This window comes from Enhydra lutris, unplaced genomic scaffold (assembly GCF_002288905.1).
Source record: "Enhydra lutris kenyoni isolate GAN:26980312 unplaced genomic scaffold, ASM228890v2 scaffoldscaffold1, whole genome shotgun sequence".
Taxonomy (NCBI): Eukaryota; Metazoa; Chordata; class Mammalia; order Carnivora; family Mustelidae; genus Enhydra; species Enhydra lutris.
This window is the reverse complement of record NW_019154085.1, coordinates 70,777,672-70,795,830: the sequence shown is the minus strand read 5'-3', so window position 1 is coordinate 70,795,830 and position 18,159 is coordinate 70,777,672. Positions and strand designations below refer to the sequence as shown.

Sequence of the window (18,159 nt, the reverse complement as noted above, 5' to 3'; positions counted from 1 at the left end):
AAAGTACAGCCTGACCTTTGGTTCCAAAGTAAACAGAGACCTGCCCTTTGGGATGAAAATTTAGTGTTGGGGTATATACCCAACAAATAAAGTACATGTAAATTACAGAAGGCCTTCAAAGCTAGGCTCAGAGATTTAAGCCCATGGTCTGGTGAGCACAGACAGCCATAATTAGTTCTTAAGGAAAAGAACGAAGAGTTAAAGGCAGCATTTTAGTAATGTTAGCCTGGCAGTAGGCAAGGCAGGAAACTGAAGGATATGTCTGTTGCAATTTTCCAGACATGAAGTGAAGGAATAAACAGACAATAGAGAAGGAAAAGAGAACAGAAAGGCATCTGAGGGTGGGGATGGTCTGTGAGGGAACTGGAAAAACGGTGATAGCTTTTCATCAGTACTACTGTTTCATTACTACACACACACACACTTTTCCTCCTTTTCTTTCTATTTCTCTTCCTATCTCTAAGTTAGTATTAGGCTCCTTGATGGTGGAGATTAAAGCCTGTGTTTGTTTTCTTGACACCAGCACTGGGTCCTACAACAACGGTCCCTCAGCTACTGCCTGTGATGGTGACTGTGGCTGGTGGTGGTGCTATGATGCCAAAGTTTCAATGCCTTAAGCATAGGGACATTGGAGATAAGAGTGCCTTGGGGTATAAAATAATGATGATGGAATTAGAGCTGGAATTAGATGATGGGATGTCAGCTCCCACTGGGAACTGAATGAAAATACTTTTTGAAAATATTGCTGCTACTTCTTAATGAAATGCCTTCATTTCCCCCTTCTTTAGCATCTTTTACTTAATTCCATCTATACTTATGCAAAATTAAAACCAAGCAGTATTGGGTGATCTGATTACTATCAAAGAAACTCATTTCCGAATTCTTCTTTCAAAGCCTTTTTTGATTGAAAACAAGGAGACTTTTTTTTTTTTTTTTTTTTTAGAAAGGAGGGCTATTTAAACAAACTCTGTCCTGAGAGTTCAGGCCTTCTACATCTTTTTTTGTCTTGTTTCTCAAAATTAAAAAAAAAAAAAAAAAAAAAGTTATTTTCAAAGAAAGCACTAGGTGGCACTTGTGATGTATTCAATAGTTACCTCAGATTCTTTGTGGAAAACGGTTGGTGGGGGGAAAAAGGCAATAAATATTAAAACGGAAAAATCTTCATTACAATAATGAAGATCAGTATCTTGTGATTGTGTTTACTATGTTACTATGTATGAGTAATATCTTTATGCAGTGTTTGCATTTAAAATCTAGGCTGCACTTCCCTATAAAAACTATAAGAGGGGAACCAACATTACTATAACATGTGAAAACTTCACATCACTAAAATAATAAATAAAAAAGTAATGATTGATTTGCAGAAAGATTGACTATATGTTCTTTTAAATAACCAATTCCTCTATTCTATTTAAAACATTTCAATTTTGGGGGTGCCTGGCTGGCTCAGTTGGTATACCATGTAATTCTTTTTTTTTTTTTAAGAGACTCTGTTTATTTATTTATTTATTTATTTAAGATTTTATTCATTCACTTGACAGAAAGAGACAGTGAGAGAGGGAACGCAAGCAGGGGGAGTGGGAAAGGGAGAAGCAAGCTCCCCACTGAGCAAGGAGTGCAATAGGGACTTGATCCCAGGGCCCCCTCCCCTCCCCATCATGACCAGAAACAAAGGCAGACGCTTAATGACTGAGCCACCCAGATGCCCCTATTTTTTTTTAATATTTTTATTTATGTATTTGAGAGAGAGAGAATGCACAAGCAGGAGGGAGGAGCAAAGGAAAGAGGATAAGCAGACTCCCTGCAGAGCAGGGAGCCCAATGTGGGACTTCATCCCAAGACCCCAGGATCATGACCTGACCTGAAGGCAGACACTCAACCAAACTGAGACACCCAAGTGCCCTGACCATGTAATTTTTGATCTTGGGGTCATGAGTTGAAGACCCACATTGGGTCTAGATCTTCCTATAAAAAAAATTTTTTTTTAAACCTAAACATTTCAACTTGTAAAAAAAAAACAAAACCTATTTTATAAAATAAAGGCCCAATATTATGTAAAGCAAAATAAATTACTAATTTTTAAAAAGACACTACAGCTTAAATTATTTTGAGCAGTATTAACAAAAGAAAAAAGAAATGGAAAGCAGATGTCTCAGCATATTTTTACCATCCTTAAAGTGATAACATAATGACTTTGAGCAAGTGTATTCTGTTTTCTGGCATTTGGTTAGGCAGTCCTATTTGGCAAGTTGCTTAATTATCTCATGACCCCACTTTACTATGGAGAGACGGCAAGCTCTTTTAACTGAAATGCAGGTTGAGAAGGCATTATTTCAAGTAGAAAATATTATCACCAAATACCATGGCAACCGTAGCCTGTAGACCCTGTCATATTATTGCATCTTTCCTCTACCTATTGTCTGGGCATTCACAGCAACCATTTCATGGATTAAGTTCACTCATGGCTCCATCTCACTTTTCTACCCTTATTCCCCTTTGTCTCATTTTCACTTATTTTGAATGTATTTTTTTTCTTGCTTTACCTTTGTAGGATAATTTAACACAATAAAGTCCTTTTGGAACAAGATGGGTTATAAATAAGTTAATAAAAATGTTAATATGCTGTCTTTTTAATCGCACTAATTTGTAGGGCTGGGAAGAAATTGACATTTTGAAGGTAGTATCTCATATAGTAGTAAACTCAGCATGTCAGAACTCAGAGCTAAATATGCAAAATTGCACCAGTACTGAAAAAATCTCAGTATCTCAGCATAACAATTGATTTCCTTTGGTTAGTAATGATAGGAATGGTTTCTGGCTAACTTAAGCGAAAAGGGACTTTAAGAGAGTGCTAGCTAGGAGCTCACAGGATAGATGGGAGGCTGGAGGGCCAGTGTTGGACACAAGACAAGAATGAGAACAGCTCTTGGAGTCCAGGCAACAAGAACAATTTCCAGATCTTTTCAAGGTGCTGCTGTTCCAATATATGCACTCCCTTTACTTCCCATCCCTGTGTACCTCTACTCAAGATTAAAAGTTCCAAAAGTCCAGGGGAACCTGGGTGGCTCAGCTGGTAAAGCATCTGCCTTCAACTCAGGTCATGATCCCAGGATCCTGGGATTGAATCCTGTGGCCAGCTCCCTGCTCAGTGGGGAGTCTGCTTCTCCCTTTCCTTCTGCTCCTCCTGCTGCTCCTGCTCTTGTTCTCTTTGATTGTCTCTCTCTCAAATAAATAAAATCTTAGAAAAGAAAAAAACATTCCAAGAGTCCAGATTGCTTAATGTGCTCTGGGCATTCACAGATTTCTAGTGCTAAAATCAAAGGAAACTTACTATGGAGTAAAACCATATCTTGAAAAGTTATGAAAATATAAAGAAATACAAACTTGAAAAAATAAGACATCTCAAGAATCTAGCTGTCTTCCCTTTTGTCTGTCACATGTGGCTCTTTAGTTGCAATGAGATGAGAAATATTAATTTATGTTCCTACCAAAACTGCCAATAGAGGGAGAGAAAAAATTCCCCAATAGGAAACTGGGCTATTCCTGGTAAGGGAGGTGATTGCCAGTTACCAAAAAGTAACCTGTGTGCACTAAACTACAAGAGTAGACTATTAGTTTCTGTATTGTACTATAAAGCCCTGATGAATAGTGTCCCTCCCAAATTCACATCCATGCTGAACCTCAGAATGTGACCTTATTTGGAAACAGGATCACTGCAGATGTAAGTAGTTGAGAATCAAGATGAACTCTTCCTGGATTAGAGCGGCCCCTAAATCCAGTGAGAATGTCCATATAAAAGGCAGAAGAAAACACACCTTCTCTGTGGGAGAAGAAAGGGATGTAAAGATGGAAGCAGAGACTGGAGTGCTGGATCTGCAAGTTACAGAATGTCAAGGATTAAGCAACCACCAGAAGCTAGGAGACAGGCATGGATGGTTTCTCCTTCAGAGCTTCCAGAAGGAATCAACTCTGCCAACACTTTGATTTTGGACTTCTGGCCTCCCAAATAGTGAAAGAATACATTTCTGTTGTTTTAAACCATTCGGTTTGTGGTAATTTATTAGGGCAGCCCTGGGAAACTCACATAACCCCTAAGAACAGTTTCTTTGTACAAAACCCTAAGTGGTAATACCATGAAAGAAGGTGGTTAGTAAATGCATTTTTATGGGAATGAATAAAAGTTCTCCTTTGCTATTTCAAAAGGAAATAACTCTATGGATGGTTTTGTTTATTTATTCCACAAAGAGCTACTGAATACATCTTCTGCACTGGGCATTGCTCTAGGGGCTAGAAATACAGTGGTGAACAAATTAGGTAAACTCAACAGAGCTTGCATTTAGAGGGGAAACAGTTAAATAAACACGACATAGTCTGTTGAGTTAGGGCTATGAAGAAGGCAAAATTAGATGATGTGATCCAAAGTGACATACAGGAGGCAAGAGGCAGTATAGACCGGGTAGTCAGGCAAAGGAACAGAGAACTAGGAGCAGAAGTATGAGAAACCAGACGTTTGTGACCTGGGAGGTAGGGAAACTATTCCAGGCAGAGGACCTGAGAGAAATGGGAGCTGAGTGATCACTGCCAAGTGAGAGGGGTTGGATGGGGAGATTTAGGCAGAGGCAGATCACAATTTTTATTCTGAGATACATCATGCAGGCAGAAGAGTTTAAGCAGGAGAATAACATCACTTGATTTCAACATTTAAAGTCAGTGTCTTGGGGCGCCTGGGTGGCTCAGCAGGTTAAAGCCTCTGCCTTTGGCTCAGGTCATGATCCCAGGGTCCTGGGATAGAGCCCCACACTGGGCTCTCTGCTCGGCGGGGAGCCTGCTTCCCTTCCTCTCTCTCTGCCTACTTGTGATCTCTGTCTGTCAAATAAATAAATAAAATCTTAAAAAAAAAAAAAATAAAGTCAGTGTCTTCACTATGTGGGCCAGAAGGAGCAAGAGCCACTTGGGAGACTATAGCATTAGGCTGGATGGAGGTAGGCAGAGCTTGGATTAGGGTATTATTGTGGGGTGCAAAGAAGTGGATTAATTCTGGTTATGAGGTAGTATGACAGGACTAGTAAGTGCCTACTTAAGTGCCTTCTGGTCCAGCATTGCTTGAAATTCTGTAAGGGGTACAAAAAATATTGTATTACCAAGACTCTCATATCCAGGAGTATTACATTTGATTGGGCGGATAAGACATATACATATATTTATAAAACATATGTAGACCAAAATGCACTATAGTGTGACAGAAACAATACATATAGGAAAGAAGGCTCCAGAGTGGGTAGAGGTAACATGGAAAACTTCATACACTTGAGATGGGCCTTCAAAGATATGTTAAGATTGAAGAAGAGCGTTTCAGGTTGGATAAAGCATGAACAAATAAAAAAAAGCAGAGGTTGAATTGCAGTGTTTGAAGTGGGTGAATAAAAAATCTGATTGGATTAGAGAGTTTGTATACAGTGCATAATGCCAATTAAATTAGATCAGTAAAGTGAGGATAGACAATAGAGGGCTTCGAAATCCAGGATTTAGATTTAATCTTCTAGGCCAGGGGTCAGCAAACTTTTCCTGAAAAGGCCAAATAATAAATATTTCAGGTTCTGCAGGTCATATGGTCTCTGTTAAAACTACTCAACTCTTCCACAGTAGTCTGAAAGCAGCCATAGATAATACTTTTTAAATGACTGTGGCTGTATTTCAACAAGCTTTATTTCTAAAAACAGGTGGCAGGCCAGATTTTGGTCCTTGGATTACAGCAGCAGAGCAATAAAATAAAAATGGTGTTTTACACATTTCTGAAGTAATCATGTGCAAGAGCAGGGAGCATTTCTTTGTCACTTAGCATCCATTTCCCCCATCCTCCTTCCTCATAGTTTCCATACTTTCAGTTAAATGTTATCTTCTCTCACATGTTTAGGGAGAAGCCAGTTGAACTTCTAGCTCTAGGAATGGTCTCAGATTGGTTTAAATTGATCAGGTCATCCCATTCCCCATTCCGCAAGGGTCAGTTCATGGAACCCACACCTAAGCCACATAGTGCATGCCATTTCTGGGGCATGGAGGATGGTTCAGGAAGGACTATGAACTAAATTCTCCCAGTAACATGCAATGTATCTTTTACAGTAAAGGGGTTTCTAGAAAAGCAGCCTTCTCACTTCTCTGAAAGAACCAAGAAAAGGTCACTCTCTTCCTTTCTGGGCAAGGTGGTATAGAGACATAATACTTGGATTTCTGGATTTGATTTGTTTGGGGTTTTTTTGTTTTGCTTGTTTTTTTTTTTTTTTTTTTTTTTTAAGAAAAACCAAGTTTGGAACCATGCTAACAAAACTGAAGGCAGAACAGAGAAAGGTAAAGAAACCAGGTCTTTGATGACATGGTTGGACTCCTACCTTGTCTTTTTAGTATTATTAGCCAATACATCACTTTCATTGCTTAAATCTGTCTTGAATTTTCTGTTGCTTGAGATTAAAAGTAGGAATGCCTGGGTGGCTCAGTAGGTTAAGCATCTGACTCTTGGTCTCAGCTCTGGTCTTGATCTCAGGGTCAGGAGTTCAAGCCCCATGCTATGCTCCACACCCAGCCTGGAGCCTTACTAAAAAAAAAAAAAAGTATTCCACTGTCACAGAAGAAGAATATGGATGGGGAGATACTGAAAGGAGTTAGATTAGATGGAAGACTAAGCATGAAGTGGTAAGGTACAAGGTGGCAGTGAGAAGAAGGTCATTGAAAAAAGAGAATTAATATGAGAGGCTAGCTCATTTGCTCACATTTAAATACAGATCCACATAGTGCTCTACCACCACTGCTGCCAGGACTGGATTGCACTCCAAAAGCCTTCCAGCCCCCACTCCCACCCTCCCATTTATAACTCTGCCACCACAGACACAAACAAGTATAGCAACATAGAGGAATTCGCAGAGGGATCCAAGATCAATGCAGGCAAAAGTCAGCAGGATGATGGGTTTTGGAATTGAAAGAACACAAACTGGATGGCAAATTGATAGACCCCCAAAAGGGCCAAAGCTTTAAAAGGAAAAGAACCCCCAAATAGGGTTTTATGGGTGGATTTTGAGCCCAAATACCTCTGAAGAACAAATTAAAGAATATTTTGGAGCCTTTTCAGGAGATTGAAAATATTGAACTTCCCATGATACAAAAAAAAAAAAAAAAAGAAAGAAAGAAAAGAAAGAAAAAGGAAAGAAGAGGATTTTGTTTCATCACTAAACAGATGAAGAGCCAGTAAAGAAATTGTTAGAGTGCAGGTTATCACCAAATTGGTTCTGGGAAGTGTGAAACCAAGTTGCACAACCCAAAGAGGTATATAGGCAGCAAAAGCAACAATGAAAAGGAGGAAGAGTTGCCACAGCTGGTGGACCAGATGGTAGTAGGGGTTGTGGATGAAATTAGGACCAAAACTGGAACCAAGGATTTAATAACTATTATGATCAAGGATATGGAAATTACAATAGTGCCTATGGTGGGGATCAAAGCTATAGGGACTATCATGGCTATGAATATAATGGGTATAACTATGGGAACTATGGATGTGGACAGGGATATGCAGACCACAGTTTGGCCAAGAGAGCACTTATGGCAAGGCCTCTCAAGGGGTTGGCAGTCACCAAAATAAGTGCCAGACATAGGAGGATGTTGGTGAAAACAGTGGAACTTTACTGCAGGCTGTGTGTCACCCTGACCACATCTATGTCTGGGAATCACATGTTGCAGGCAGAGCGGAAGGCATACACCAGAAAATGCTGTCCTGTGGAGGAGACTGCTAAAAGTAACCCATCTCGCAGGATGACACTGAAGATTGGTCTTCTGTTGATCTAAGATGATTATTTTGTAAAAGACTTTCTAGTATACAAGACACAACTGTGTCCAACTGTATATGGCCACCAATTAGTCTTCTCTGTTTTTACTTTGTCTTCTGCTGTGTGATGACTTGATGTAGATTTGTTTACAAATTTCATTTGTATAAACATAGTATTTCTTTGTATAACATGACTTCATGTTAAACATCAAATAAATGCTTCCTTATGTGGAAAAAAAAAAAGTGAGGCTAATCTATATTGATTTGACCAGAATTCCCACACAGAATAAAAGGCTAAGGGAAAAAAATTAAGGAATAAAGGAAGTGAGGAGTTTGAGCCAACTCACAAGAAAAGACATGTAAAACATAAGGTTAAAAGTTAAAGAGACATTTATTTGAATCCTCAGCCTAACCCTAGTCCCAACAGATGATATCATCCTAAAAACAGAAGATGTAAAGCAACAAGTATTTAAAACCTACAAAGTGCTCACCACAAAAGGTACAATCAGGGTCCATAAAACAGTGTGTAAAACTATAAATATTGTGAAAAGAAAAAAATCTGTAAAAATAGGATAAATCAATGGGAAATTTCAGGTTGTATCTTGGAATGAAAGAGTGGTCAGATTAAGAACCAAAGGCAAGAAGGGTAAGGTGACTGAACGACAGATTGGGAAACTCTCATTAGAAAGGATAGGACTTATCAAGCCATTCCACTTATTCATACTGTCATACCTTTCATACATACTAGGGCGCATTCTATCAAGAGAACATGTAGTCCATTGACATATAACTCCTGTAAGCCCCAATAGAGTAAACAAGGCAAACCGACGAGAACCACTAGAAGAAAGAGGCTCAGCAACAATCCACACAGAATCACTGAGTCTTCATATTTCAGTAATGAAAAGGTAAATAAAACATTTCTGGGTTTCCAGTACACCTTGTAAGAGGCTGAAAGTTGGGGCACCTGGGTGGCTCAGTTGGTTAAGTATCTGCCTTAGCCACAGGTTATGCTCCCAGGGTCTTGGGTCAAGTCCCACATGTAGCTCCCTACTCATCAAGGAGCTTGCTTCTCTCTCTCCCTCTGCCTCTCCCCACTACTCACCCATGCTCTCTCTTTCTCAAATAAATAAAATCCAAAAAAAAAAAAAAAAAAAACCAGACAAACCAACCCAGAAGCTGAAAGTTGTTACTCCAAGTTAACAACAAATTAAAAAAAAAAAATGAACAAACTGAAAATCAACAACTCTTAGACCCAAAAGAGAACTGAGGTCACAGGGCAAAATGTTGCTCCCCAAATTGGAGAGACCAACATCGAATACAGAGAATCACAATTTACTGGAGTAACAAACTGTGGAACCCAGTAGCAGGGTAAGGAAACCTGAACTATAATTAATGAATTGCTGGCACTCAATGTAGATAACTCTGAGAGTTAAAAACTCAAGGGGGACCCAGTCATTGGAGGCTCCCACACATTTCTTAGATTTAACTCCTGGATCTCTATCACATTCTCACAGTGAATATCAGAGAAAAATCAATATCCTTCCTTCTCTACCATGTTGTTGGCAGAGGAAGGGAAAAAGGAACCACATGGAAATATACCAGAGCATTCTGTTCTTAGCAAAGTCTGTCTTTAGAAGGTACTATTGAATCACAGCCTCACCTGCTGTGGTTTTATCAGAGCCTAACTCGCTAGCCTGGGGGAGGGGAAAGACCCACCTCAAGCCCCCTCTGGCCATCCTGTTTCAGTTAAGGGTATGGAGGGAGGAGGGCTGAGAAGCACATTTGAGGCTCACAGTCCAAAGGCACAGGGATACTAAAAGACTAAAAGAGACTAGATCATAGGATTATGAAACACTTTCCTTCCCCTTCACCTTATCATCATATTACTAAAGGTCTATAGATATTTATAGCAGTGCCTTTTACCTTGTACATCATGTCCAGCTACCAAGAAAAAAATCACAAGGTATACTAAAAAGCAAAAAACATAGGTGAAAGAGACAGAGAGAGTCTCAGAACCAGGCTCAGATACAGAAGGGATGTTGGAATTATCAGATCAGGAATTTAAAATAGCTATCATTAATATGCTAAGGGCTCTGATAAGTAGACAGCATGCAAGAACAGATGGGCAATATAAGCAGAGAGATGGAAATTCCAGGAAAGCACCAAAAAGAAATGCTAGAGATAAAAAACACTGTAACAAAAACGAATAATGCCTTTGTTGGACTTATTAGTAGACTGGCCGCAGCTGAAAAGAGAATCTCTGAGTTTAAAGATATTTCAGTAGAAACCTCCAAAACTGAAAAGCAAAGAGAAAAAAGACTGAAAAAAAAAAAAAAGAACAAAATATCCAAGAACTGGGCACAAAAGATGTAACATATGCATAATGGGAACACTAGAAGAAATGAACAGAAGAAATATTTGGAACATAAGGACTAAGAACTTGCCCCAAATTAATGTCAGACACTAATTCACAGATCCAGGATGCTCAGAGATCACCAAACAGGATAAATTCCTCCCCCAAAACGACACCTAGTTATATCATTTTCAAACTACAGAAAATCCTGAAAGAAGCCAGAGGATAAGAATATGTTACCCACAGAGGAGCAAAGATAAGAATGATATCTGACTTCTCAGAAACCACGCATGTAAGGAGAAAGTGGAGTGAAATGTTTAAAGCGTTGATGGAAAAACCCACCAACTTAAAATTCTGTAGCCTACGAAATTATCCTACAAAAATGAAGAAATAAAGACTTTCTCAAACAAACAAAAATTTAAGGAATTCATTGCCAGTAGAACTGCCTTGCAAGAAAATTTAAAAGAGGTTCTTCAGAGAGAAGGAAAATAATATATGTCAGACAGTTGTATCTATATAAAGAAAGGAAGAGAAATGGAGAAGTAAGTGAAGGAAAAATAAAATTTTTTATCTTTCTTCTCACTGTTGTTAACAGAGAACAGTTTGTTCACAATAATAACAACACTGAAGGGGCACCAGGGTGGCTCAGTTGGTTAAGTGTCTGCCTTTGGCTCAGGTCATGATCCCAAGGTTCTGGGATTCAGCCCCGCATCACACTCCCTGCTCAGTGAGGAGTCTGCTTCTCCCTCTGCCTTTCCCCACTGCTCATGTGTTCTCTCTCTCTCAAAAATAAATAAAGTCTTAAAAAATAACAACAACAATAACACTGGATTCAACATATATGCTTATATATGTATACTTATATATAAGTAAAATGAATGGCAAGAAAGATACAAGGGACAGGGGGAAGAAATTTGTATTATTTTGTTATGATAAAGTATATATACTTTATATAAAGTATACCCATGAAGAGGTATAGTATTATCTGAAAGTAGATTTGGATTAGTTGTAAATATACACTGCAAATTCTAAGGCAAACACTGAAAAAGAAAGCAAAAGAGAAGTATAACTGATATGCTAAGAAAGGAGTGAAAATGGAATCATAAACCAGTCAGTTAAAGCCACAAAAGGCAGAAAAGGGACAACAAATAGAAAATAGTAACAAATGTGGTAGCTATTAAACCAACTATACCAATAATCACTTTGAATGTCAACAGTCTGAATGCACCAATTAAAAGAGATTGTCAAAGTGGATCAAAAAACATGACCCAGGAGGGGCATGATGGCAGCAAAATGGCAATATAGAAATTTCTAGCACTTATTTCCTCCTAAAAGCATCAATCTGGACAGTTGCTCATGTATGAAAATACCTTCGCAAGAGCGGAGAATTCCAGGTGATAGAATACAGAATCTGGGTGAAGCACAGAAGTATGAAAAGATGTACTGAGGATGATAGAAAACAGATTTACGTTGTTTCCATCACCCATCCGCTAAGCCTGGACAGCCCAGGCCAAGAGACAGACCCTCCCCATAGCAAAAGGCAAGTAAAGTGACTACACAATTTCACCGAGGCCCAGCCCCAACAAACCTCTGCTGCCTTAGGTAGCTCTCTATAGGCTCCCACAAACCCAAGTCCCCAGATTACTACAGTGCCTTTAGGCTCCCATGGCCCCAGGGGACTCCCTTGGCTCTAGACTTCCACAGGGGATTCTACAAACCCAGGCCTCTAGCTCATCTGGGTGCTACCCAGCTCCAGTGGCCCCAGAAGGCTTCCATGGCCCTAGATTCCTGGAAGGATCCTGATAACCCAGACTCCTGGCACATCCTAGTACTAGCCGCTGTCCATGGCTCTGGGTAGTTCCTGTGGCCCATGGCTCCCCAATAGTTCCCATGAACCCAGGCTCTGGGTGGGCACCCACAAACCCAGGCCCTTTGCTGGGCCCAGTACCAGGAAGAGTACCACAAACCGAGGCTTTCAGCCCACCCCAGCATCAGGCCAGCTCCTGTGGCCCCAGGCCCTTGCCAACCCCAGTGTCATGCTGGCTCCTGGGGATCTAGACTCTAGACAGCCTGCCACAGACCCAGGCTCCTAGCCTACCCCATCATCAGGCCAGCCTCCAGGGTCCTAGTCTTAAAGTTGGCTCCAAAGATCCAGGTTCATGGTCTGTATCAGCAGCAGTCTGGACCTGCAGAACTAAACTCCAGGCTGGTCACCAAGGCCTCAGGTGATAGAATGACTCCTGCAACCCTAGTACCAGGCTGGCTCCATGAAACCAGGTTCCTGCTCCATTCCAGTTCTAGATCAGCCCCTGCAGATTCAGATGACAGGCCCACCCCAGTGATCCTGGTAAGTGGCCCCTATGGGCATAAAAAGTGACCAGTAATGTGAACAGAAATAATCTCTCTAAATAAAACAATAGGTTGTTTTGTGGGTTTAAGATTTGGTTATTTGTCAGAGAGAGAGAATGGAGCAGGGGAGTTGCAGGCAGAGGGAAGAGCAGTCTCCCTGCTGAACAAGGAGGCCAACGCAGGATTCGATCCCAGGACTCTGGGATCATGACCTGAGCTGAAGGCAGATACTTAACCAACTGAGCCACCCAGGCATCCCACAATAGGTTATTTTATGTATACTTTCTGTGTCTGTGTACCGATCTCTCTCTCTCTCCAGGTTTCATATAAACAAACCCCTGTTGAATACTGATTGTATACAGGGCACTGAGCTAAATGCTAGCAACCAAAAATAGGGGCTCATAGTCTAGTGGGAAAGACATACATTGGGGGTAATTATGCTCTTACAGATGGTATTAATTCAGTTTGTGGATAATCTGTAGGTTAGTGTTCCTATCAAAAAATGTACGGTAGACTGAATAATGACCTTCCTAAAATGTCCATGCTCTATTCCCAGAACCTGTGAACATGTTATCTTACATGACCAAAGGAACCTGGGAAAAAGTCCACAAAGCAAATGTGTGATTAAGTGAAGGATATTGAGATGGGGAGGTTATTCTGGATTACCCAGGTGGATCCAATCTATTCATATGAATCCTTAAGAGTGAAGAACCTTCCCAAATTGTGGTCAGAAGGAGAATGTGACTATGGAAGAAATGTCAGGGAGATGCAACATTCCTGGTTTTGAAGTGGAGAAAGGGGGTCACAAGTTAAGGAATGTGGGCAGCCTCTAGAAGCTGGAAAGGCAAGGACAGATTCTTCCCTAGAGCCTCCAGAAGAAACCGGCCCTGCTGACACCTTGACTTTAGCCCAAGGAGCAGGATTTTGGACTTCAGATCTCTGGAACTGTAAGATAATAAGTCTGTATCATTTTAAACCACAAAGTGCATGGTGATTTGTTATAGCAACAAGAGAAAATATAACATGCATATTGTCCCTGATGGTGTCGGACCCCAAAAGCCCACCAAGGTGAATTTCCTTGCAAGAAAAATAGCCATCTAGGGAGCCTCAGTGAATGCCTCTCTCCTAGAGCTGGGGAATTTCTGAGGAGGCAGAAGGTTCATTCACACTAAGGCTCACCTAGGTCATGGGCACATCCTGACTTCTGGCAGAGGATGGGGAGAGCTACTGAGGATGTCCCAATGGTATGATCGTGCCACTACTAAGTGATCTGGTCTGTAGGCCCAGGACAGGACTCAAACTCTAAGCGACTACATCACATTCGGGGGCTTACAGAGAAATTGTAACTCAAGGGTTGGTCAGGGTGAGGCTTATCAGCAGAGAGGGAACACTAGGAATGGTCATAGCTAACCTGGGTCTGTGGAGAAAGTGGAAATGAACTCCAGGCATACGATTCTTGAAGTTAAGCTAACTGGCTTCTGTAGGGACTTTGGTGACAGATGAGATCTATGTGGCCTACGAGCTCCCCAGGCACAACCCCTGCTTCTGTGTAGAATGTGAACACATGGTGGCTTTACAGCATGGCACAGATGAGAGCACACAGGCAGTGATTTTAGGAGAGAAGGGTATTTGGGGGGATCCCAGATGGCAAGGCCTCAATCTTGGGGGCTACCCCGGCCGACAGAATTGGAAAGTGGCAGAAATGAAAGAATGTCAGGCTGTGCCTTTCCACTGAGAAGGCAGAATTGGGGAAGAGTCTGCAAAGTAGTGAGAAAGGAAAGAGCTATCTGCTTAGCCAGCCAAGGCAGCTGAACCTATCCTGTGGGTTCTCCCTACCATGCATAGGTCCCTCCTATCCTGGGCAAGGTTACAGTGCCAGCAGTAACACTCCTCAGAGATGGTAGGGAGAGCTGCTACTGGTGAGATGTGGAATCATCCCTCAGACCCACCCAACTATCTGATTGACTTGGCGGGAGGAAAACAGGTTCTTATACAGGGTGCTGCTTTTCAGTCAATGGTAGCCTAACACCCAGGTCACACCTTCAAAAACAGAGTACAGTTGACCCTTGAACAACATGGGGTTCAGGGGTGCCAAACCCTCACACAGTTGAAAATCTGCGCATAACTTTTGGCTCCCTTAAAAGTTAACCTACTAGTAGCTTACTGCTGACTGGAAGCCTTACTGATAATATAAACAGTCAATAATGCACATTTTGCATATTATATGTATTATAAACTGTATTCTTATAATAAAGCTAGAGGAAAAGAAAATATTATTAAGAAAATCAGAAAATACATTTACAGTACTGTACTGTATTTTAAAAAAAATCCGCATATAAGTGGACCCCCATAGTTGAAATCCATGTTGCTCAAGGATCAGCTGTATTTTATATCAACAGAATTGCCTCCTTTGCTGGAATGATTGCCAATTAAACCCTTTGAGAATATGGAACGTATCCAAAAGGTTTGGATTTGCCGGTGCAACTAATAGTCTCCAACAGATAGCAGTTGGAAAGTTATGGTTGGAAGTTTATTCTCACCAGCTTGAAACAGTATTAAGGATCCTACATTTTGATTAGATAGAGCAGAGTGTACAAGTAAGCCAAATCAATCACAGGTGGGCACGGCGGGTATCTGATGCAATCCTGCAAAACACAGTAGGTAACAGACATTCACAGAGGACTACAGGAGTTGGAGCCCAAATTCCAACAACCAGTTCTGAAGTTGAGCCAAGGGCCTGAGGAAATAGGTGGGTATGGGAGGCCAGAGCAGGGTTCAGATGTGGAACACCTTCTAGGAATTTAATCAAAAGATTACTTTCTTCTAGATAGTTGTTTTTTTAACAGAGCTAACAGGGAGCTATAAAGTGACTTTTGCTCAAGGGCATCCTAAAGGCCATACCAGACGTTTGACAAACAGATGATAAGCATATCCCAGCTAGACATCTGACAAACATGTGATAAGCATATACATAGCATGATTAGCAGCCATTAGTTCACACATCCTGCATTCGCCTACTCTTTCAAGCCTTAAGGCCTCACCTCTTCTGTATCTCTAGGAGAAATGTACATTGACTCTAAGACCACTTATATTTCCATGAGCTGATACTGCTCCGCTATCTACAGATTTTTATCTCTTTGTACATTCCTATTTCACTTTAATCTCCCTTGAGGGTTTTTTTGATCTAGAACCTACAGCAGGAGCTACAGAAGTATTCTTCTCCGTAATGGGCAGGAACTTTCTACACCTTGAATCTAGAGTGGGGCTTTAATAATATATGAGAATTTAGAAAAATGGTACAAAGCGTGCACCTGGGTAGCTCAGTGGGTTAAGCATCTGCCTTTGGCTCAGGTCATGAGCAGAGCGTCTGGGGCTCTGCCTAGGATTGGCCCTGCATTTACCGTGGGCCCTGCCTCCTTCCCCCCCACCAACCTCCCCACATAGGTTTCTGCAAGGCCCTCCTGACCCACATCTGGTTCTGCCCTCAGTGGGAAGTCTGCTTCTCCCTCTCCCTCTGCCCCTTCCCCCACTTGTGGGTATGCACATGTGCTCTCTCTCTCTCTCTGTCAAATAAATAAATAAAATCTTAAAAAAAAAAAAGACAGAAAGAAAAATGGTACAAATAACAACTTTAAAAGACTTTTAGAAGAAAATGTAGATGAATATCATTATGGCCTTGATGCAAGGGAGGATTTTTTTTTTTAAGATTTTTTTTTTATTTATTTGACAGATCGCAAGTAGGCAGAGAGGCAGGCAGAGAGAGACAGGAGGAGGCAGGCTCCCTGCTGAGCAGAGAGCCCAATGCGGGACTTGATCCAGGACCCTGAGATCATGACCTGAGCCGAAGGCAGAGGCTTTAAGCACTGAGCCACCCAGGCGCCCCAAGAGAGGATTTTTTTAAATAAGACATGTAAACTATAAAGGAAAAGATTAGTAAAAACCCATATTTTAGAAAATAACATCTCTGCAGAAAGATAAGAGAAATTATGATTGTTTCTCCAAAACTGAAGCTTCCAGAGACTATGAAATGACTGCACTGGAATCGTTACAATACCCACACCACAGTAAATGTATTGGCTTCAATACTGAGCATGCCATGAAATCATCCATTTTCACCACCAACTTTCTGACCGGGATTTGATAACGGCACTATGGTGAAGAAATGGTGTGTATACACAAGACACAAAGACAATGATCAGTTTTGCTTTGTTTTGCTTTTCTCTACAAAGGACCAAAAAAAGGGTTTCACATAAGGACCGATGTCCTGAGAGGAAAACAGCTATCACAATGGATTTCTGAAGGAAGTTGCCAGACTCAATGTGCCCTTTTTCCTATCATGAGAAGACACTTCTCCTGATAGAGCACTGAGACTCTAGAAAAATCTTCTGCTCTCCTCTCAAATATTCTTGCCTGCCCTTGAAACAGGTTTATGTTTAGTTTATAAATAGGTTTAGTTTATTCCCTAAATGAGTAGCTCTTAAATAGTAATTGGCATTAGAATCATCTGCAGAGTCAATTATCATATGGTTTCACTTATTTGTGGAGCATAACAAATAGCATGGAGGACATGGGGAGTTAGGAGAAGGCATTTGGGGGAAATTGGAAGGGGAGGTGAACAATGAGAGACTATGGACTCTGAAAAACAATCTGAAGGGTTTGAAGAGGTGGGGGGGGAGGTTGGGGGAACCAAGTGGTGGGTATTAGAGAGGGCACGGACTGCATGGAGCACTGGGTGTGGTACAAAAACAATGAATACTGTTATGCTGAAAATAAATAAAAGAAAAAAAAAAGAATCATCTGCAGAATCTAGAAAAAAAAATTCACATCTTGGACCCGATCACAGTGATGTTGATTAGTAAGTCTGGCTGTGGTCCTGGCATCTACATTTTTAAAATTTATATTCCCCAAGTGATTCTGGTGTGAAGCCCTGATTGAGACCTACTCGTACAGACCTTTGGACTCCTGACTATGACTAAGCATTTTGTTTTTTACTACTCTGTACCTCAATCCTTACAACTGATCCCTGCTCTTATGTTCCTCCAACTAGTTGCTCACTTCACTCTCCATGTCCTCAATCAGTAACCCATACTTACATGCAAATCATATTAACAAATAATGTATACAGCAAGCAGGTAGCCAGTTAGCACCAACTCACTGGCTTTTAATAAAGAATTGGGAAGACTGAGAAGATGAGAAAATACTGAGAAAGAGGAAAAATGACAGAGTGATTAAAAGCACATCAAGATTGAGGCCTAAAAGAGGAAGCAATGGATCAGCTCTTGTCAGATGGGAGGAAGCTTCTAAAGGCTAGTCCTCCTCCCTTCCTCCTTTTACAGAATATTACCTGTAGCATAATCTCTGCACCAGCTGTCTCCAGCTTCCCTACCAATTGTCTAATCTCAGTGGGACGGATACAAAAGTTCTCTTATTTCTCTTTCCAGGAGTGAAGGAGATAAATTTCTCTTCCTCTGGTTATTTGTAATTACTTCCACTAATACGCTACATTTTTTGAAATGTCTAGCTACTCCCATGAAGTCTCTTTCTTCTTCAACCTCCACACAAGTTAAACACTCTGTAACAGAGGTCATCTTCCTTTCCTGCTTACCACCTTCTGGAGTTAGCACAGGAATTTTGGACATATTGTACT

At 40.9% G+C, this 18,159-nt stretch overlaps 1 pseudogene; it reads left to right on the top strand.

The window, feature by feature from the left end:
- The first annotated feature begins 4,387 nt into the window (after window positions 1-4,387).
- Window positions 4,388-7,640, top strand: LOC111140787 (annotated as a pseudogene).
- The last annotated feature ends 10,519 nt before the right edge of the window (window positions 7,641-18,159 follow it).